Source organism: Epinephelus lanceolatus, chromosome 20 (genome assembly GCF_041903045.1).
Source record: "Epinephelus lanceolatus isolate andai-2023 chromosome 20, ASM4190304v1, whole genome shotgun sequence".
Taxonomy (NCBI): domain Eukaryota; kingdom Metazoa; phylum Chordata; class Actinopteri; order Perciformes; family Serranidae; genus Epinephelus; species Epinephelus lanceolatus.
In genome coordinates, this window is record NC_135753.1 from 11337578 (window position 1) to 11354565 (window position 16988).

The following is a 16988-nucleotide window of genomic DNA, read 5'->3' on the forward strand; positions in this document are numbered from 1 at the left end:
ATCTTATACAATCACGTGTTAACAGAGAAATAGAGGAGCAGAGGAGGAGAGGGAGATAATGGAGAGAGAGAGGTAGGGGAGGCACGGGGAGGCCGGTCCGAGTCTGATAGCTGTGGATTGATCTGAAAACCGACCAATCGGGCGCCTTACTCGACCTGAGCCGCCGCAGTAGCCGGGCAGGATTGGAGGATGCTTCGGAGGAGAGATGCGCACACATGCACCGGCTCGGCTCGCTCGTCCCGTAGCCCGCACACACACACACACATACACGCACGGGGAGAGAGGGAGAGTATCGGCTCTCCGCAAGCCGTGCAGTCAAGCTCTGCCCGGGAGAGGATGGCAGCTTTACTTTGCAACTGAAGGGGAGACGGAGGAACAGGAGCAATGAGGGACAAACTCAAACTTGCGCATCTTTTTTGCCGTTAATCAGCTGCCATGTGTGTTCAGGGGGGTTCACGAGGACAGGTAAGAGAGATCAATAAGTTTGTCTGGCTTTGAGACCTCATCTGTATAAGTTTTGCATTTTGCACCTGTGCGCGTGACTGTCTGAGGCGCGGGCGTGTACCCCCGCCTATACTGTGCTGTGTTTGACAGATCTGGCAAATAAATAGGTGTCTTGTGCGCGAGGGCATGTGCGCGCGCTCGTTAGCGGCGAGTTTGACTGCGTGCGTGAGCGTCTGCAATTGCGCCCTTGTGATATTAAGCACTAAAGCAGGAGGAAACAGACGAGATGAAAAGAAGCAGAGGAGTGCGCACTTTCTTTCTCTCACTCATTCTTCCGCTGTAATGAGTGGATTTGGCTGTCGCGTGCCTCAGCCGTTTCTCCTGGGGTGTTGTTGCACACAGCGGCTCGGTGGAGTTATGAATGATAGACAGGCTGCTATAACAGAGTGGGAGTTGGAGGCTATCCGATCCCTCTGATGCGCGTGCCGCACCAGTGTAGCCAGACTGAAATTTACGCGCACTGCAGGAAACAGGAGTCCACTCCGACTGCAGCCTCTCTTTAAGTCGAGATTTCTCTCTCCGCACCAGATCCCACCTCTCCTCTACAGAGAGGGGAGAAAAAAACATAAAGACGGGCATTGAGTGGATGCCTCAGTCATTTGAATGCTCTGACAGTCGTGTGTGTAGAAAGATGCGTGAGCCAAGTGCCAGATGCTTAGCTGTCCCTGTTAATGTTGCATTGATTGGCTTCTGGTGAGCACAGGGAGACTTGTATGGCTGCCAATCTTTAGCATTGCTTTTTTTTTTTGCAAGGTGATCACCTCTCTCATGTGTTTGCAAATGTTTAGGAACAAGATGGCAAGTGTCATATGATTCAGTAGCATGATGTTGGGCTAAGTGTGTGAAAAAAAAAAAAGCTGTGGATGGTGTTTTTTCCATACAGCTGAACAGTTTACAGAATGGCTCTACTATGGGAAACATTTGACTATTATGGGCTCTGACATTGGTGCAGACAACATGCAAATGTTATGTACATGTATGATCAGAAACACTGTGCTGAGGGAAAAGTTTTGATGATTTAGTCTCTTTAATTTGGGCCTGGGGACATTTGTACCAGTGTTATCTAGTCATAGGGACTGGGCTGCTACAGCAGCAATAAATAATTTATTTTTTGATCACTTAATCAGTTGCTCATTTTTTATATAATTGGTCAATTGCGTAGTCTATACCATGTCGAAAATGTATAAATAATGGTCTATAATAATGTAAACAACAGCAAACATTTGCATTTTAGCTTTATAAATGTCCTAAATAATTCATCAGTCATTAATCATTGGTGATTTTTCAACATAATGACATACAATATGCATCACATAGGCTTGTGTGGCATGCCTGCACTGAGGGCATCATCCTCAGAAGGCCCCCCCTGCTGAGCATCCATCACTCACTTTTCCCGCATTTGAAATGTGCAGGGTTGGACGATATAACAGCAGTGCTACATAATTACTGACCTAAACTTTGAATTAACCATCACAGCTACTAACACAGTCAACAGCCGGAAGCCACATCGCAGAATGTGTTAGCTTTGGAAGCAGGCTGGCTATCATCACTTCCCTAAACACTGTTAAAGCAAGATGAGGCAGCTGACTGAGTTCCAAAGGAGCCTAATAGTTGGTGTTTGAATCTGGGATTTACTGGTCATTAAATTTATTCTGGCAAGTGGAACAGTCTGGAATTGAATGATGACATATGAAAAACATAGCCCACCAGCTGCACTGGCAGAGAAAACAATGTTTAGGCTTAGATAAACAGGACTATTTGGGACTGTGAGTAATAATGCTTTTCATTATTAATTGATCTGATGTTGAGAAATATGACAAAAGCCAATAACAAGCTGGCAGAGCTGAAAGGGAGGCCTGTGGATTGCTTCGTCAGTCTAACCAAAAGAGAAAAAAGTAGAACATTTATAACGCTGTGACGCTGATCAAAGAGGAATTCTCACATATGTTATTTTTTACCTGATAAATAGCTTAAATCCTGCATTATGGAAATTGTTATTGTCCTTTTCCATAATTAGTTAATCAAATGATTTGTAGCTCTACAGTGTTGCTTCACACCACAAAAAATCCATGTTGTCCCAGCAATCACCAGACCAAATTTTCATTTAACCTATGGGAAATTTTGATTTCCAGTTCCCTTCTTGCATTAGTAACTTGTAGGCTGTGGCACTATACACAGGTCAGCACATGCCTGACAGCAATCCAAAGCAAACTACAAATGTTCTGAAAGGACAGAGGTGGTCTCACTACCCTTTATTAGCCCAGATAATCTTTGTTGATATTATAGTGTGTGTGTTTCTCCAGCCTGTGGATGTTTTCTTGTTTGAAAGGGCACCGAGCTAATTACACCATTATTAATCTAACTGAAGACAGCAACGCAGGAAAATGTCTGTTTTACTCCCAGACTCCAGTGTTTGAATATCACACTGCGTGTGTGTGTGTGTGTGTGTGATGTTGACATCATGATAACTGCATAAAGGCCAAACTGTACATGTTAATCTGTTAAATCACAGATTTGACGCCAGCTACACAAACCCTATACCCTCAAGTGTTGTGTCAACTCAAGTGTGAACAATTGTGCAATTATCAGTCACTCATTAGGGTGTGCTTGCAGCAGAGCAGACATCTTGAAACAGTCTGACGGCCTATTTCTCAGCATGGTGGCAAATTGCAACACCATAATATAATGATAAAAAAACCTGTATTCAGTCACTTACTGTGACTGTTTGGATTCTAAATGGCCAATTTTTGGACAGGTTAGCTGAGTTGGTTATCAGTGGACACATGTATCATATTAAGAGGAATTTTAAATTGGACTTCTCTAATTTTACTCACAGAGATCAGTGTCTGTGGCTCTGGAGGAGTCTGAGAATGTAATCCTGATGATATCATCAGGGTTATTTTCTATCTTGCCCCAGGCTTGTACTGGTGAAGAGAGGCTCTAACAAAAGATGCTGTGACGTTGCATTATGGGAATAGTAGGACCCAGTGTTTCTGGAGCATAAACCCATAGAAACAGAGCACAGTGGGTCATGCGCTGAAGAGCATGTACATGAGGGGAAAACAATTAGCACCACAATATGCAACCAAGGGCTGAAATGCAAACAAAATACCTGTAGCTAGCTAAAAATATCAGATTTCAACATACATGACAAAGGACTATTTTAGCATCTTGTGTCTACCAGGGAGGAAAAGATACATTGACAAACTCAATATTGTCAGTCTTTCTCAGTGTCTCTGCTCTTGACTTGCTAGTCTTGGAGAAATGATCCCACTGAATGGCTGGGAGTAAAATACTTCAACGCAGAGTCCTGCATGAGACCATTTTTGAAAATCCGCAACCCCCCATACCTATGAAGTACAGTCCCAGAACCAACCCATTACCTGTTATTATGTCTAAGTCAAAGCCACACCTGTCCACACCCATCAGTAAAAGTCCAGACCCCCAATTAAACACACACAGGCCACAGTCACTCACATTAAGATGGGTTCTCTCTTGTGGAATTGCAAATTTATCGGAGGAAAAGTCTCTTTAATTGGCTGCGCTAGATATCGGGCTGGTGAAAACATTCTGCGCAATCACTGCCAGGTTAGGAAACATTTTAGCATACTCCTCCCACCACCATAAAACCTCAGAAGGATCCTCCTTGAGTGTATTGACCTTTATGTAGGCTGCCACCTCATCCTCGCACTGCAGGGTTTCATCAGTGGAGTCCTCTATGTTGGTGACGAGTGTGACATTGGGGTCAAAGATTTGACTTGTGTCATTGACTTTAAAAAAAAAACCTGTCCAGTATCCTATGAATAAGTACCCTATGAATAATGTTACGTCAGTAACGTAAAGTTATGTAGCCTACTCAACATCAAGTTGTGGAGGTTAGATTTAGGCAAGTAAGGTTTAGGGAAAGAAACATGGTGACAACGTAAAAGTTTACTCAAAGTTCATATGGTTCCTAACACCAGTCTCCTGGGGAAAGTCCTATGTTTTGTGACACATCCAACAGCCCAATCTACCACTTAAAGGGACTTCTTTTTTTCTTTACACCCATTAGTGCATTGGTCACATGATTGAAGCCTCCCCAAATATGTAGATTATACCTGAATTACTGGCTCATGTAGAATAGGTATTAATTTTGGTGCATTATTTTTCATAGGAAAAAGTATGAACAGTGAATGAGTGCAGCCTGAATACTTAATTATTTATATCTATTTGATTGAATCACAGGGGAAGATCATTGTTCAACCTAAGAAATATTAAAACCAAATCTCCCCCAGCTTAGTTAGCTTCAACCCCTAAAGTTTGTCTGTAACTTTCTAAATAAAAGTCAGGGCACACACAGCCTCAACTTTCTGAAAGCTATATTCCCAATGTAATATCCACTGTTGTCTTCCTAAAGGCAAGGGTTTTTGTTTTGGCAGTTTATAAAAGCTTAGATCTGGGTTCTTTACCCTGTTGGTAGTGCATCCCACCACACAGCAGTTAGTAGCCATTTTTTGCTGTTAGCTAGCAGCTGGAAGTGACGGGGAGGCACCTTCATGCAAAGTCAATGCAGAGCGATGAATTGGTTTCCCCTCCAGTGTGGGTGGGCCTTGATTGTGCTCTCTCTTTACAGGAGATTAAAGGTCAGAGCATCACTGAAGCACGACTTATTAAAACTCTGACAGTAACCCTTTCTCTAGCTGATGCTAAATCAATCTTAAATCAAGCAAGATGCATGAAGAAGTCATGGTCCATGCAGACATGATTCACCCCAGGTGGCTACAGTGTAATGTCTGTCAGTGTTTTCAATCATATCGGTAGCAGACTAGACAGGAAAAAGAACAGTGGATTATTGTTCCAATGGCACAGTCAAAGGGCCATTCAAAAGATGAATCACGCTTTCCTCCAAACATTAACAGTCTCTTCACAGATAGCAAACAAAAAGTGGTCATTCACTGCCTCCGACTGCCAGCCAAGACTGACAATGTAGGGGTTTTCTGAAAGTAAGAATTATAGTAGCTTTGAAAAGGCAAGCATTGATCGGTCTTGTCAGTGATGTCGTCTTTTTCTAAATCCAGGATGCGACAAGGTAAAATAATCCCCTGCTTTTAATGCTGCTGTGGGATGTTTTTGTGTGTTTACAAAGATAAAATGACGGATGAATTTTTGTCATTAAATTTCTTATCAGAAATGCTTCTCTGCTGAGAATGTATATACACAGACTCACAAAAATGAGTTAGAAGAAGAGGAAAGAAGTCAAAGATGAAACCAAAAAGCTAGCCTGAGCAAGGCTGTTTGAAAGGGGTGGGGGGTTCAACAGAAAATAATGGGACACCCTTACTGTTTTATTTTGACATTATTTCTGTAATTGCTTTGTCAGACTATCATGTAAGATACTCTCAGATTGCAACTTTTATCTACCTGTGTTGCTGGTTCAGTTGACAGTGAAGCAGCTTCAGAGACAATATATGGCTGCCAGTGTCAACAAGACACTGAATTAGACAGTATACACCAATTGCATCCTGAAAGAAAAGTGTTATTCCTCTTATAGCATCTCTGAGGGAATAGTATAAATGGATAAAAACAGCTGTGCCTTTGCCATTTAAGACTTAAAGATTCAATTATATTGACATTCAAGTTCCATTTTCTGCTTTCCCTTATGATATTCTCCTGCATGCACCTTTTTATATGTTCCACATGACCGGGTGTCCAGTTAAACTGATTCCAATAAAGATTTTCCAGTGACATTATTGTTTTGAGTGAAGCACCTACATTGATCACACTGTGGCAAACCCTGGCTGCTACTGAAATGGTCTGTTATCCAGTTATCAATAAAGCAGACTTGTCGCCACCATCGTATTTATCCAAATAGAAATTATCGACAGATATTCTGGTTGTCAAACACTGCAAACACTATTGTCTTTCAGTGTATTTCATTGGTCATGTGAAAGATTCAATATTCAGCAGCATTGCTCTTTGCTTTCCTGCAGTATGGTTCCCTATTGGGAATTTTGGACTGTTGCCATTCAATCCTATCATACTGAATAAAGGCCCACATTCTGACAAAAAAGAGAGTGCTTTTAAGTGCAAAAAGGGTTAAATTTCTTTGTTAAAATTATACTGTGCAGGAACAGCTCCTGTTTGTAAAAGGTATCACCAGAGAAAGTGAAAGCCAACCTTTTGCATTAGTCTATATATTTTTAAGGGAAAATCCTGCGTAGTGGCTCTTCAAGTGTAAAAATTAGAAGTGAAAGCTCTGGTCACAGGACCATCATCAAGAACACGTACAGACTATGTGCTTCCTGAGACCTAAACAGGCTTTCAGACAGAACCAACAGCCATTTAGGTGACAGGTGACAGAAGCAGAAGGTGTTTTCCATGAACTCATCAGCTCGGCCCATGTGGTAATCATGCAGAAAAAGTGAACACCTTGGAGGCATTTGGTTCCTCTTGGGGTGCGTTCCAAATCACATACAGTACTTTTTCTTTTTACTTTTTGTGGGCACTGCAGCTGCCTTTAAAAAGTATGTACTCTTGCATGCAGTATGTACACAATCGGGTGATACTAATTCCTCATAATGTTACGCCCTGAACTTTGACCCTCTTACTCATATATCAGTTACCATGGAGATAGTCTCTATATACAGACTCTACATTCAGTGAATGTAGAGTCTGTAGGCAAACCCTGGAGATCCTTCCTCCGGAAGAAGAGCGGAAGAGCCCTGGTTTCCGGTTGTAGGCTGTTTGTAGTCCGCGTGATACTGACCAATCACGTTTGAGCCAGCTGCAGTTGTTGCCAGGTTAAACGGTCCGTGCGGTGAACTAACGAGGTGGAATATAATTGGCGTCGCTGCAAACTCTGAATCCATTGCAATGGTTCAGCATATTTACTTATATATAAACGGAAGTCGGAAACGGAACTTCGCCTCCTCCACCCAAATCAAACCAGAATGCCAAAAAATCGGGGGTCGATGGGTTCCAAGAATGCCATGGAGATAAAACAAAATGCCGTTAACAGAGCTTGCCAGAGACAAAGGTGAACCCTGACAGCTCTGATGTTATTTTGCAGTAAGCATAACTGCATACATTGTGGATTCTAACATGTCATATTCATGATAGTGCGGTTACATAGGCTCTACATTTCTCTGTCATTGTTATTTGATAATTATGCCCTTTTGTTGTTGGTTGTATTCATGATCATTATTACTAATGGACTGGTCATCAGTCACCTGAATAGGCTGTCATGCATCATTACGACTTCTGACAGTCGAAGTGATGTATCTTTTGCTGCTGAGGATTGTGAGTCAGAATAACCAGAAAAGCATACTGGCTTGCGGACTGCAAAATCCAACCGGATGTAGTAGAACATCCAATTTTGGCGTACTGCATTTGCCATACTATGTATTGGGACATACTAAATCTTTTTCCGGCATACTATATTGTATGGTAGTATGGGTATTGTAACGCACAGTTGCTCTGAGGAAAACAAAAATCAATCAGAGTAAAAGAGACTTTTTTTTTTGATTGAAACCAAACCCGCCTGGCTCATCAGTGCCATTGAGAAGAGAAAAAAAAGCAGAATCCTGTACCTTTGGCTCACTATTTCTGGCCTGTTGTCATCCAGCTTTCCTTTTTTTTTTTTTTTTTTTTTGATTTAGACTTTCATTTCTTATTGTGGGACACAAAGCAGTGTGCATCATACTGACATTATTGCACTCTGGGTTTTCTCAGAATGGGTGAAAGCAACATTAGAATGATTCATCTCCTGCTCTCACTGTCAGTGACGAATGAGCAGCAAAGCATTTCCTTAAAGAACACTCAGCACTATGAGAGGAAGTCTGAGTTTGATCGTGGCAGAGCATATTTATAAGGCTGTGGCATCAGGGCGTTTTGATTTTTGCCTCAGGAAGACAAATGATAAAGTTGTCCGTAATTGACTAAAATAAATTATGAATACATACTCAGTTTTGAGGAATTTTTAATATTTAATAGGTCATGAGCTTACTATTTTTGTGGCTTTTCATGATAAAATATTGAATTTCTGTGCTTATGTTAATACTTGAGGATAGATGTATCAAATTATGTGTCACCCCTGTGAGGTGGATGCTGAAAAATCCATTAGCATTCCTTTTTAGTTCTAAGTGAGGGCATTGCAATGTCACACATGTCAACATGTTTGCAACACGTTGCTGGTATAGGATTTTGGAGAACTGAAGTAGCAGAAATGCTTTGGTTGAGTCTGATCCAGCACAGTGCGGTAGATGTGAATTACGTAAAAATTCAAACCAAGAAAAAGTACCTCTGTCAGTTTTTGCAGGATTTTTACTTTAAATGTAGACAATAAAAGATGCAGAGGCTTCAAAGTGTGATGTGGCAATGAGAAAAAAGGAAAAACAAAGAGAAAAAGAAATGCAGCTGCAGAGGGATGTTGATGAGAATATTCTCTGTCTGCATATTTGTCCACTGTTTTATGGGAACAATGTCTTTGAAAACCACAAAACAGAGTGATTTGATTGCCAATATGCTGCATGAATAGTTAATGTACTATTCAGGGGTCGGGTTTCCAGCTCACATTTGTGTGCGTTTGCTCAGAGACTTTCCCTTTTTTTTTTTAAATAGCTCTTAAGGATGAACTGTCATTATGTAATCGCTGCGCGTTTCTGCCTGGGATCCTGGGGGCTGCCTCCAAGTATTTTATTTTGTTCTCTGCTCAAAAGCATCAGGGTGGTGGATATGCCTTTTGGTCACATTCGGGAGGTTTCAGCTTCTTCAAGGGAAAGCCTGTGTTTTATTCACCTGGGCACATCCTTTATCATACTTATCCCCCTCTAGATTTACATTCTAAGCTTTAGGCATTTCACTCACACTTTCATACTCAACAGTGTACACAGAATAAACTGGTAGACATTTGGCATCTTGCTGGAGGAGAGCTCAGCAGAATGTAAGTGTGTTAGTAGACAATATTGAGATTAAACTTGAGGTGACGGGGCAGTTTCTGTACTGTAGCTACTGGTTTTACTCGAAAATGTTGCCAAAAAAAGTAACCCGTGATGTGTTTGTATTGGAAAGTACAGGAATAAAACCAAGCACTTGTCTATACATAAAATGTCTTTATGACAAAATAATGTCACTTTTCCTGTAATTGTGGAAGAAGATTGCGTTTAAAACAATGTACAGAAAAATGTAATGGAAACCCTGCAGGAATTGTTGTATTGTTCTTATTGCAGTTATTCACTGTTGCGAGATGTTACCCTTTACCTGAAAATATTCTTTGGGTAGAATGTGGACTCTAATTCAAAAACCATGTCATATCATGACAGAGAGAAAAGGCGAGTCACTTCCGTTAGTTGTCAGTGTCACGGTGCAATGAGAAACCCTGATGTGTGGCACTGATAAAACATTAGTGTGCTGTGCGCCTGTCAGACTTGCTCACCCTTCACGTGCAACACCGGGACTCTGAAATGTGAGAGAGATGTTAATTGGACCGACGCTTTATGAAAGTGAGAGCGAGAGTGAGACGGGTAGAGATGGACAGGGCGTCCCTACTGATTCGCAGATCTAAGGTGGATGAGAGGCGAGCTGCAGGGAGATCGCCTGTCCACCAGAGTGAAGACAACACCCGGAATTTTAATGCTGCTAGAATACCTTTCCAAAAGATTGAATTTGGTGTTTTATAAACAAGCAGTAGTTAACCGATATCGTAGTTTAAAATTGATATAGATATCCCACGTATAGGGTGTATATGTACATGAGGATGGTGTGTGTATCAGAATAGGCATGGGAACAAGAATGGTGTAAACTAGGGTTGGGCAATATAACATTATATACCATGCAGCCAGTGCTTGAACAGGGCCAGTTCACATCAATATGCAGTATAGCAGTTCTTTTAGTCTTTGGTGTACTGTGACTTTTCTTGTGCTCTGGCACTTTTCATATGGTGCTCCTTTCTGCTGTCTCCATATCAGGTTTCTGGGTGATTCATAATAGCCCTAAATAAACTGCATTGTCAAGGGGGCACTACACGACGCCTACCTGTTCCCATTCTCGCCTACCTTTTCTCTGTCTGCGGCTAGTCTAAGTAATGTTATATTACAATGATGTTGGCCTGGCTCCAAAAGGGCAATACAATGAGAACACTAACACATGCAGAAGATCAGTGTATCATGCTACACATAACATTTTTGTCTGTTGTGACAGTCACTACGTCAGATTACGTGATTGTAGAATCATAAAATCGTGCCGCGACTTGGCCAGCAGACATGACACACTACACAGTGGTCCATGACCAATCATCCCTGGACATCTTTCATGATGTGTGTGATGTCATCAGATTATTCTTGTCCTATTTCTATTATTATTACAATTATTTCAGTCACTATGGCTGAATACACTGTTCATGTCCCAGCCAAAATATTCTTATAGTAACGTAAAAAACTCCACCAGATGGCAGGAGCTACATTTGAAGTACCACATGCAAACTATATAAGTCACTGAATCCTCCACAACAAGTTCCTGCGCGTTTCACAATAAAAGCCTGTTTAGAAAATTAAGGGGTTCTCATAACCAAAATCATAATGCAAAACGGATACAGGAAGTGTTTAGTTTGCAATAACATAGCAATTTTTTAACATGGCAAACAGGAGTGGATTAAAAGTAAAATATAAAAATACAGATGGAATAATGAATAAAGGCCTGTTTCCAATGTAGTTTGTTTCGAATGAAGCTGGTAGCCTCTGCAGTTGTGGTAAGTATAAGCCCTGCTACTATATATCCTTTTCCATTATGAAGAAATAACATTCCTTGCTAGCTTGATGCTAATGGCAGCACTCACAAGGTTGCTAAAGTACCTCTGCTGTTTCACGCCATCATTTTATCCTTTATACTCTGTATGGTAACATCCCTAGAGGAAATATCAAACAGGCTGGGGTGTTGTTGTTGCACAGTTGTCCACGGCAGCAGATCGCATTCTTTCCATTGGTCAAAGTGATGGCTGTGATGGGAGAAGTAGAGAAGGAAAAAAAGAAAATCGAATGTGCAAGACTATCTGTCAGCATGTCATCGGTTGTCATCTACTATGACATACTACGTGAGATAAAATGATTGATAATTGCAATAGACTCTCATTGTAGTTCATGATCCAAATGAAAACCGTACGATGTTTTGTTGGGCTATAATCCGGCTGATATCCTGTAGTGTGAACCTGGCATTAGGCAAGTTAAGTTACTTAGGTCAGAGTTAGGCAAGTAAAGATACACAGTTTAGGTTTAGGAATTGAAACATGGTGAGGACATTCGGGTCCTAAGCACCATTCTTCAGGGGGAAAGTCCTGTATGGTTTGACCCATCCACCCCCAAACCTGCCTGCTTTCACAGACTTTATGTCTTTGCATTACTTCCCTCTTTACTCCCGTCAGCACATTGGTCATGCGGTTGCAGCCTTCACGATTATGTGGGTTGTACAAAAGTTACTGCTTAATGGTTAAATGGGTTATAGGAAATGCAGTTCATTACTTTTTGTAGGTATACGTATGAACAGTGCATGAAAACAGCCAGACAAGATGACACAACGGAACTTTAAAAGTCAAATTCTACATGACTAAATGCAAGCCGGGAGCAGGAGGCTAATGTTAGTGCCATTCCTAGCACTAGGGAGCACTGTGTGCACCATAAGAAATGTGTCTACTGGTAGAGATTGGGCAATATCATTTCCTTCGTGGGTGTGATTCGGGGCAAACTATGTAGCAAATCAGGGCTGGATTCTCATGTGATCTTGCAAATCCGGCTGCTTCACAGGGTAACGTGATTTGGGCAGGGATGGAAAAGCAAAGTTATTGGAACTGCAACTGGAACAGGAACATTTAAACCTGTATTTCAAAAGAATTTTAGTTTTACTGTTATCTATTGTTTGTTTTTCACTCAAGTGTCCCTAAGTAAAAGAAGAAAATAAATGTGATAATGAACCACTGTATAGTTATTTTAAACCATTTCTTAATTGAATATACAGAACAATTACAGTATTGTGATATATGTAATTACAGTGATATGAAATAGCATTCACAGTGATAGAGTTTTGGCATATTGGTCACCCCTAGCATACGCATCCTTGCCTTTCCCCCCATTTTCCACTTTTAGACAAGAACGTATGTCTCTGCTTCTATTTTGATGTGCTTACACAATATTTCTGAAGTGACAGAAAATATTGCCTAATTCATACTGTCAGTCAACACTGACTGTACCCCGTCGCTACCATTGCAGTTGCAGTAGTGTGTAAGCAGATTTTCTTAGAACTGTCTCCAGAGCTGTGATTGAACCATTCACTTTGTAGCAACATCTGCCTGCTTCCTCGCCCCAAGGACTGTGCTTGTAAGCTGGTGCACTGTTGCCAAACTGTCAAAGCATTTGCCAAAGTGTCAGACAGCTCTCCATGTATTGAAATGAATCTCAGTGCGCCTAAACAAGTCAACCACCCTGTGCCAGGAGCCCCAATTTCAAGCTTAACATCCAGCTTATACAAGAACTCGTATTTATTTAAGTTCATATCACCATAGACCTGGGTGGATTGTAGAAAAAAAAGTGACTGAACATAACCAGTAATTCATCTCTTAAAAAATCTCTTATGCTTCAAGTTGGTGAGATGGTGGGATTAGTAAAATGTCTATGCACTGGCACAGACAGCAAAAATGAAACATATCTTCCAAAGCTCCCAAATCAGTCTCTCAGACTAACATGGATAAAGAAAAAGAACAAGAACGAAATGAGTCAGAATCAGAAACCCCACTGGTGATTCACGGAGAAAGGAAATAAATTATGTGAGAATCATAATTCCAATTCAAGTGAGGGAATCCTGATTCATATTCTGCTCTGAAATGTGCTCTTTTGATCGCTTATCAACTTTGTTTTTCATGTTACTGTGGTAGTTTTAGCTTCTAATGGCATTTGTAAAGGTGTAAAAAGAAACAAATGTCAGCGTGAAAACATTATTGTCCCCCCAGCCCACACAACATACTGTACACCCTCCTTATACCTCCCTGTGACTGTTCCTCCCTACCTCCAACTCTGCAGTCGGCATCACCAGCTCCTTCCTTATTTGGATGACAATGAGGCGGCACATTTGTCTGTTGCAGCTCCGAACACCCCCCCCCCCACACACAAGTCTCTGTGGGCACTTGAAAGCAGTGTGGCGAGCATCTGCGAAGCCCCCAAATGTCTCGCACTTCATCCTCTCATGAGGAAATCTACCTGGCAGCGAGAGAGCAAGCTTATCTGTGTATGAAATGCTAATGTGAATAGCCTCAGCCCTACTTTGTGGATGAGAACACACAGGGCCCCTCTCCTTGTTGTAAAACCCACCTGCTCTTTGTGTTTTAGCATGTGTGAAACGGTGAAGCCTGCCAAACTCTGGTAGCCTCAACCTGAATTTAGACTTCTCAGACATGAGGAGGACCAAGTGCTGTAGGTGATATGAATATATTTCCGTTCTGAATCCACCTTGTGTCCTTTCCTCTTGTTCTGTTTGGCAGACCTAAATCCCAAAAGCATGAGAAGCTCTTCCAAGTAGAGCTAAAATGATTAGCCAGTGTATCGATTAGTTGACTGACGGAACATTTATCAAGTACTTTTTTAATTAATTAATCACTCAAGTCATTAATCAAGCCAATGTGCTAAATTGGTTTATTAGGAAAAACAATCAACAGATGAATCAATAAATAATGAATAAATATGAGTTGGAGCCCTACTGGGCATTTGCCAGACTCCTGTTTCCTTTGTGCATAATGCCAATGGACCCTTGTATGGATGCTCTGTGGCAGCTACTGCAGCGAGAGAAGAGCGAGATGATGATGATGCGAGTTGAAAAACTGTGTTTTTTCCCCGCAGTGGCCAGCAGATGGGTGCTGTCTGCTCCATCCTGGCACTCCCGCTGTATGATTAGAGCTCAAGAATCCAGCCATTAAACACAGGACAGATGGGACATTTTCCATCTTCCACCCAGCTCTCATTAAGCAGCCAAACAACATATAGTGGGGTTGACGAGTGCAGGCATGTTTTCTAATTTGACACCAAGAAAAAAACCCAGAGAATGAACTCCTCCTTCACAGATACAATTAAGGTTGTTTAACTTGGCATGTAAACATGAGGAGATGAAACCATCAGAGGATTCTCATCTCAGCAACCTTTGCCTCGCCGAGCCGTGTGAGGAGTGCTGCGTTTGGGCTTGAGGTAATCAAAGCTGAGGGCTAGGACAGATGGTGTTTGGAGGGTAGTGTACTGGAAGGACAAGTCGCTGTTGACTTTGGGAGACATGGTGGGAGGGGGTGACTGACATACCATCCAGCCCACATGACTCAGTGGGAGTCATTACTGCAATGGGCCTAATTACCTTCAGGCCTAATCTGTGTTTAAAAACCTGCTGCTTATTGCTTTTAATTACCCACAAGTGTTGAGAAAAGATTGAAATGCAAGGTTGGAGCATTTGTTTGTTTTGTTTCTACATCTGCATGTATGTGAGGGAGTAAAAACTGATGCAGGAATTCTTACAATATGTCATATTTTCCAGCTTCAGATGGTTAATTGTAGCGCCAGTGTAGTCCTGTATTTCCTTGACTGTGTACACAGTGGGCTTTAGCTGTCCTCATGCTCTGCAGCGGAAGTGTGTTTGACAGCCAAGTATTTTCTTTCTGTTTTTCAAAGCTCACACCTGCATTTAAAATGTTACACAGACAGTTGTACTGTCTGTAGCCTGAACACTAAATTACTCACAGCCTCATCACTTTAGGCAAGAAGAAAGAGAGTTGATTCTCAGATCTTCAGATCTCGGTTTGACAAGTAGACAAGTCGAGGGAAGTGTTATCTATAGAGCCGAGTTATGATTATTAGATAGAATAGAGTAGAATATAATAAATATATCTTTATTGTCCGTCAGGGTGGGTATTTGTCTTCGGCTCACCAAATGCAAGAAACAACAAATGAAAGGCAGACAAGCAGCTGGTTAAATCTCATCAGTTGCTTTGTTGACTCAGGGTTATTGATGGCACTTGGAATGAAGGACCGAGTACATTTTTAGTTGTCGCAGGGACTCTATAGCACCTCCCAGAGCCTTTTGTATTTTATCTTTATGCAGGGGTCAGTGTTTAGGCAACAAAACTACTTGATTAGGATTAGGAAAAGATCTAGGTTAAGAAGAAGAAGAAGAAGAAGATATACTTTATTAATCCTTGAAGGGAAAATTAATGTTTTTCACTCTGTTGTCATATACACACAGGCCCAAAATACACACACCTGCACAAACAGGACCTATACATGCATTATATGGAAATATGTCAGAGCGTGGAGGCACACTGACAGGTGCCCTGAGCAGTTGGGGGTTCAGTGCCTTGCTCAGGGGCACCTCGGCAGTGGCCAGGAGGTGAGCTGTAACCTCTCAAGCTACCAGTCCAGACTCCATATTTGGTCTGGATGGGGAATTGAGCCCGGGACCCTCTGGTTCCCAACCCAGGTCCTTGGATGGACTGAGCTACTGCCACCCCACTGCAGCTGGTTGATGTTAGTCATGTCAGTTGGCCCATGTGACTCAGAAGGGGAAGCGGTAAGGTTTAGAAAACAAGGCTCCTTGGTTAGGAATACATCAGGATTGACGTTAGTCATGTCAGCCAACTTACGTGACTTGTCATGACAATATAACTCAACATTGACTTTCAGTTTCACAAGGTACTCAAACACTGCTCCCCTGGGTCAAAGTCCTGTGCTTGTTGGACCCATCCACCTCCCATCCCATGTGCCCTTGGTGAACTTTCTCGCTTTATATACTCTGTCTGTTGCTCTGAACATCTAATGATGATGCAAAAAGGTTGACATTGGAATTGGTTGATAGCCCAGTGTGTGTCATACAGATGCTAAAGGGGGGACTATGCATTTGTATCCAAGCGGTGTTTTTTGACTCTGAGAGCGAGACCAGGCCAAAGAGAGGTTGGGGGCTATCTGCCAAGATACACCTCACTTTCTTCCTTGTCCTTTTTCTAAAGTGCTGAGTCAAGGTCTTTTGGGGTTTGCCAACTATTTTGCTTGCCATTGACAAAATCCCAGAAAGTTTATTTTACAATTTAAGTGACTGTACCAGACAGGAAGGTAAAGAGTTAATACACTCGGGTCCTTTCAAGTCTAGTCCTACAGAGGCTAGGCAAGACTCCTTCCCAGCATTAAGTGAACACACATTGAAACAGGCTAGCAAGTGCCCAGGTGTGTGTCATTGAAGAGACCCTGCTGTCAGTTCTAGCAAATCATGCACAAAGGATTGTGGATACTTCATGCTCACTGTGGTTACACACATGCATCCTTGAAAATTGTCAGAAAGAAGGACTTACTCCTTGGTAGAATTCAAAGGATCCTTGCCCTTAACAAGTGCTTTGGCGGGATTCGATGATGTAGCCTCTTTGTAATTCAGACATTAAAGGATCCTTCTTTGACTTTGAGAAGCACCGTAGTTCTAAAATCTGCTGAATAGCACAAGGC

At 41.8% G+C, this 16988-nt stretch overlaps 1 protein-coding gene across 1 annotated transcript in view; it reads left to right on the plus strand.

Moving 5' to 3' along the window:
* The first annotated feature begins 226 nt into the window (after positions 1-226).
* The window catches only part of LOC117264879 (cadherin-18), a 129573-nt gene continuing 112811 nt past the window's right edge, over positions 227-16988 (plus strand). The window contains exon 1 of the mRNA XM_078162634.1: positions 227-465. The gene's annotated coding sequence lies outside the window, so the exon portion shown is untranslated. The remainder of the gene's footprint in view (positions 466-16988) is intronic.